We start from the raw sequence: 6859 nt of genomic DNA, 5'->3' as shown, positions 1-6859 counted from the left end.
TTTGCTTTTTGCTTCTCTTCTTTTCACAGCTATTTGTAAGGACTCCCCAGACAGCCATTTTGCTTTTTTTGCATTTATTTTCCTTGGGGATGGTCTTGAGCCCTGTCTCCTGTACAGTGTCCCAAACCTCTGTCTATAGTTCATCAGGCACTCTATCAGATCTAGTCCCTTAAATCTATTTCTCACTTCCGCTGTATAATCATAAGGGATTTGATTATAGGTCATTAGGTCATACCTGAACGGTCTAGTGGTTTCCCCCATTTTCTTCAATTTCAGTCCTAATTTGGCAATAAGGAGTTCATGATCTGAGCCACAGTCAGCTCCCGGTCTTGTTTTTGCTGACTGTATAGAGCTTCTCCATCTTTGGCGGCAAAGAATACAATCAATCTGATTTCGGTGTTGACCATCTGGTGATGTCCATGTGTAGAGTCTTCTCTTGTGTTGTTGGAAGAGGGTGTTTTGCTATGACCAGTGCGTTCTCTTGGCAAAACTCTATTAGCCTTTGCCCTGCTTCATTCCGTACTCCAAGGCCAAATTTGCCTGTTACTCTAGGTGTTTCTTGACTTCCTACTTTTGCATTCCAGTCCCCTATAATGAAAAGGACATCTTTTGGGGGTGTTAGTTCTAAAAGGTCTTGTAGGTGTTCATAGAACTGTTCAACTTCAGCTTCTTCAGTGTTACTGGTTGGGGCATAGACTTGGATTACTGTGATATTGAATGTTTTGCCTTGGAAATGCACAGAGATCATTCTGTCGTTTTTGAGATTGCATCCAAGTACTGCATTTCGGACTCTTTGTTGACCATGATGGCTACTCCATTTCTTCTAAGGGATTCCTGCCTATAGTAGTAGATATAATGGTCATCTGAGTTAAATTCACCCATTCCAGTCCATTTTAGTTCGCTGATTCCTAGAATGTCGATGTTTACTCTTGCCATCTCTTGTTTAACCACTTCCAATTTGCCTTTATTCATGGACCTAACATTCCAGGTTCCTATGCCATATTGCTCTTTACAGCATCGGACCTTGCTTCTATCACCAGTCACATCCACAACTGGGTATTGTTTTTGCTTTGGCTCAATCCCTTCATTCTTTCTGGAGTTATTTCTCCACTGATCTCCAGTAGCATATTGGGCAGTTATTGACCTGGGGAGTTCCTCTTTCAGTATCCTATCAGTTTGCCTTTTCATACTGTTCATGCGGTTCTCAAGGCAAGAATACTGAAGTGGTTTGCCATTCCTTTTCCAGAGGAGCACATTCTGTCAGCCCTCTTCACCGTGTCTCAAGTGGAATTAAATGTGCATGTTGGTCATTTAAAGCCTTACTATTAAAAATAATGAAGATATGGTGGTAAGAGGCTGCAGGGCGTTGCAGCTTTGATGATTCACAAAGCCAACACTGTTTACCACAAGTACACTCAAGGGAATAGAGGGTACCTTTGAAAGGCATAAGCTCCCAGAGTACTTGTATTATTTGTCTGAATCATTCTTTATAGATTAGAATATCTAGTCACCCATTATGGGAATGGGCATTTACTTATCTTTTTCTATTTTCGCCCTTACACATCATCAGTTTTGATCAAGTGATTAGGAAAATAAAGTTAGAAAACAGAATTTATTATCTTTCAAATGTCTAATTTATCCAGTTATGAGAAATCACACTAATCCTCAAAAATATTTAGCCTTTCTCTGCATATTTATAATAAAATTAACCAGCATTATTAATAGAATACAAAAACAATTAAGATTACTCTAAAATTGTTGACATTAGCTAAACTCATGTTTTAAGCAAATGAGCTGAGACTCAAAAAAAAAAAAAAAGAAAAAGTAATTGGCTTTAAATAACATGTTATCCAAAACAAGGGGATAAAACTGCTGAAGCTTTAGTCTCTTAGTACTGAAAGAGATTTTGGTCTGTGATACCATCACCCAGGAACTGTGCATCTTGTGTGTGGTTTGTCTTCCTGTGAGAACTGAGGTATCTTGCTGTGTAACAAATTACCCCCAAATTTGACAGCTTGAAAAACCCAAGCATTTATTACTTCATAATCTGTGGGTTAGAAATCTGCAAGTGGCTTAGTTGTGTTTGCCTCTGGTTCAGGGTCTGGCACAGACTGAAATGAAGTTGGTGGCCTGGGCTAAAGTCATCTCAAAATCCAACTGGTAGAGGATTGCTTTCAACATGATTCACCTGGTTCCTGGCAGGTCTCAGAAGATCTGAGATTCTACAAAAATATCCATGGTACTTTTATTCATAATAGTGAAAATTTGGTAATAAGTTTATCAACAGAAGAATGAGCAAAAAAATTTTTGTAGATTCATACAATGGAATATTATTGATAAGACATAAAATATTGAATCATAGAACAGTCCATCTCAAAATAATGAAGCCAAACATAAAGAGTATATGCTATATAATTTCCTTTATACACAATTCTAAACAATGCAAATTAATCTGTATTGACAGGAAGCTGATAAGTAATAGGCATGGTATAGAAGGACCGCAAGGAGAGGGAAAAACTTTTGAATATGAAGAAAATATTCTATAACTTGATTGAGGCATTGATTTCATGGGCAAACCAACTGTTAAAATTCATTGAACTATCAGTTAAAATAATTTATTTGTATATAAATTATACATCAATAGAACTGATGAAAATATGTTAGCATAAGTGAACTCAATAAATGTACTGAAAGCAAGTTAAATGTGCCAGCGTTTTTATAATATTTTATTTATGTGTTTGGCTGCATTGGGTCTTCATTGTGGCATGCAGGATGGTCGCAGTGCACAGCCTCTCTAGTTGTGGTGTGTGGACTCAGTAGTTCTGGTGCGTGAGCTTAGTTGCTCCAGGGCATGTGGGATCTTAGTTTCCCAACCAGGGATTGAACCTGCATCCTCTGAATTGCAAGGCAGGTTCTTAACCACTGAACTACCAGGGAAGTCCCTGCTGCTGCTGCTGCTAAGTCGCTTCAGTCGTGTCCGACTCTGTGCGACCCCACAGACTGCAGCCCACCGGGCTCCCCTGTCCCTGGGATTCTCCAGGCAAGAACACTGGACTGGGTTGCCATTTCCTTCTCCAATGCGTGAAAGTGCAAGTGAAGTCGCTCAGTTGTGTCCGACTCTTAGCGACCCCATGAACTGCAGCCTACCAGCCTCCTCCATCCATGGGATTTCCCAGGCAAGAGTACTGGAGTGGGGGTGCCATTGCGTTCTCCGATAAATGTTCCAATTTGATGACAAGCAAATCCCATTGTTCTGATGCCATTTATCAACAAAGAAAAATAATCTCAGAGACAAAGATATTACAAACATTTTAAGTATCAGAAACTATAGAATACAGGAAAAAAAATCCCACTATGTTTCATGGTCATCTCCTACACCATAACACTATGACCTGTATTTTAAAACTGCAGTGATTTTGTCATGTGATAGGTTCAGTTCAGTTCAGTTGAGTCGCTCAGTCATGTCCGACTCTTTGCGACCCCATGGACCACAGCACACCAGGCCTCCCTGTCCATCATGAACTCCCTGAGTTTACTCAAACCCATGTCCATTGAATCGGTGATGCCATCCAACCATCTCATCCTCTGTCGTCCCCTTCTCCTCCTGCCCTCAATCTTTCCCAGCATCAGGGTCTTTTCAATTACATGATTTCATATAAATGCATTTTCTTACATATGTGTTTGAATTGATTAGGAGTAAACTAACTTGAAAAATGACATCATTAGTGAATGATTGAAAGTCTGAGAGCAAAGTTATTCTCTATTCAGTACATTTTTTAAAAAGCATCATTACAACGTATCTAAAAGACATTCCTGGAGATAATTCTGATTATTATGCTCATAAGTAATGATTCCACCATTTAAAGTGAAATACTATTAAAGTTTTAAGTGGTATATTAAAGCAGTATGTCTTATACTGTGTTTCTATAATTCTTAATAAATGCTACAGTATTAAAATGCAGTTATACTCTAGTGTGTATCTAGAATAGCATTATATGTAACGTTTCTATAACAATGTTTGCTTATAATATTATAGCTGTATGGGTTTATCTATAATACTTTCTGTAATAAGAATATAGTTATGTAGTAGCATTTTTATAATTTATTCACATGACAGCTTTTCATAGTATGGTAATATTATTATTGTTCTTTTCAGCATTTTTCTTGAATGGGAATGAGCAGGTTGTTAAAAACATGATGTTTAGGGACTAGGATCCAGGGTATAATCTTTCTTTTTTCCTGAAAACTTAGTTTCTCTTTCTATCATTTCTTTTAATTACATACATATATATGTATTTATGCATTTTTAAAGGGTGATGGTTTGTATTAAGGGATATTACTCATAAATAGAAGAGAGAATGGTGTGAAAATCCTGAAAGCTCTTCATGTAGATTCATTTTGCATTTCATAATTAAATATGTGAAAACTAACGTGGTAGTATTCCACCATCCAGTTTGTGTACCGATACCAAGATTTGAATGCTTGGGTCCATGCTACTATTGTGCTTGGAATCTTTCACCTCTTACCAGTTGGACTTAAAAGGAGTGGCATGAGTTAGGGTAGATCTTCAGATAAGTGTGAGTTTGATGAGGCAGTAGGGTGGAAAAAACTAATTTTTAACGATGAAAGAACAGATGTGAATAGTAATGAGAAATAGCCACTAAAGACACGTAGATGGATGCTGGAGAGCAAAAAGGGATCCTGCGTGGTTAGTGATTCTCTGAGAAGTCATGGGCAAATGGGACAGGGGATCTGTGGAATGCAGATTGATTCATGAGGGGTTAAGGACTCAGCCATCTGGTAAAGTCCTCATTTAATATTAGGTAAAAATGAAGTCATCAATTCACTTAGTAGTTTGGAGTTTGGAGAGGACCTTTCATCTCTCAGAAGGTAAGAGTGTGAATTTATTAAAACATTTAAAAGAGATGCCTGAAGACTCAGAGGTGTTCTCTGAGACTTCAGTGAGACCATGGATGATGTCAGTTCAGTTCAGTTCAGTTGTTCAGTCATGTCCGATTCTTTGCAACTCCATGGACTGCAGCACACCAGGCCTCCCTGTCCATCACTAACTCCTGGAGTTTACTCAAACTCATGTCCATTGAGTTGGTGATGCCATCCAACCATCTCATCTTCTGTTGTCCCCTTCTCCTCCCTCCTTCAATCTTTCCCAGCATCAGGGTCTTTTCCAATGAGTCAGTTCTTCGAATCAGGTAGCCAAAGTATTGGAGTTTCAGCTTCAGCATCAGTCCTTCCAATGAATATGCAGGACTGATTTCCCTTAGGATGGACTGGTTGGATCTCCTTGCAGTCCAAGGGACTCTCAAGAGTCTTCTCGAACACCACAGTTCAAAAGCATCAATTCTTCGGTGCTCAGCTTTCTTTATAGTCCAACTCCTACATCCATACCTGACTACTGGAAACACCATAGCTTTGACTAGATGGGCCTTTGTTGGCAAAATAATGTCTCTGCTTTTTAATATGCTGTCTAGGTTGGTCATAACTTTCCTTCCAAGAAGCAAGTGTCTTTTAATTTCATGGCTGCAGTCAGCATCTGCAGTGATTTTGGAGCCCCAAAATAAAGTCAGCCACTGTTTCCGCTGTTTCTCCATCTATTTGCAATGAAGTGATAGGACCTAATGCTATGACCTTATTTTCTGAATGTTGAATTTTAAGCCAGCTTTTTCACTCCTTTTTCACTATCACCTAGAGGTTCTTTAGTTCCTCTTCACTTTCTGCCATAAGGGTGGTGTTATTTGCATACTGAGGTGATTGATATTTCTCCCGGCAATCTTGATTCCAGCTTATGCTTCATCAAGCCCAGCATTTCTCATGATATACTCTGCATATAAGTTAAATAATCAGGGTGACAATATACAGCCTTGACGTTCTCCTTTCCCAATTTGGAACCAGTCTGTTGTTCCATATCCAGCTCTAACTGTTGCTTCTTGACCTACATACAGGTTTCTCAGGAGGCAGGTCAGATGGTCTGGTATTCCCATCTTTCAGAATTTTCCACAGTTTGTTGTGATTCGCATAGTCAAAGGCTTTGGCATAGTCAATAAAGCAGAAGTTGATGTTTTTCTGAAACTCTTGCTTTTTCGATGATCCAGTGGATGCTGGCACTTTGATCTCTGGTTCCTCTGCCTTTTCTAAATCCAGCTTGAACATCTGGAAGTTCATGATACACGTACTATTGAAGCCCGGCTTGGAGAATTTTGAGCATTACCTTGCAAGCATGTGAGATAAGTGCAATTGTGTGGTAATTTGAATATTCTTTGACATTGCCTTTCTTTGGGACTGGAATGAAAACTGACACTTTCCGGTCCTGTGGCCACTGCTGAGTTTTCCAAATTTGCTGGCATATTGAGTGCAGCACTTTCACAGCATCATCTTTTAGGATTTGAAATAGCTCAACTGGAAATCCATCAATTCCACTAGCTTTGTTTGTAGTGATGCTTTCTAAGGCCCACTTGACTTTGCATTCCAGGATGTCTGGCTCTAGGTGAGTGATCATACACCATCGTGGTTATCTGGGTCATGAAGATCTTTTTTTGTATATTTCTTCCGTGTATTCTTGCCACCTCTTCTTAATGTCTTCTCCTTCTGTTAGGTCCATACCATTTCTGTCCTTTATTGTGCCCATCTTTGCATGAAATGTTCCCTTGGTATCTCTAATTTTCTTGAAGAGATCTCTAGTCTTTCCCATTCTGTTGTTTCCCTCTATTTCTTTGCATTGATCACTGAGGAAGGCTTTCTTATCTCTCCTTGCTATTCGTTGGAACTCTGCATTCAAATGGGTATTTCTTTCCTTTTCCCTTTCTCCTTGCCTTTCCCTTCTCTTCTTTTCACAGCTATTTTT

This window comes from Bubalus kerabau, chromosome 2 (assembly GCF_029407905.1).
Source record: "Bubalus kerabau isolate K-KA32 ecotype Philippines breed swamp buffalo chromosome 2, PCC_UOA_SB_1v2, whole genome shotgun sequence".
NCBI classification, from domain to species: Eukaryota; Metazoa; Chordata; class Mammalia; order Artiodactyla; family Bovidae; genus Bubalus; species Bubalus kerabau.
The sequence above is the reverse complement of the archived record's forward strand: the minus strand, read 5'-3'. Positions refer to the sequence as shown.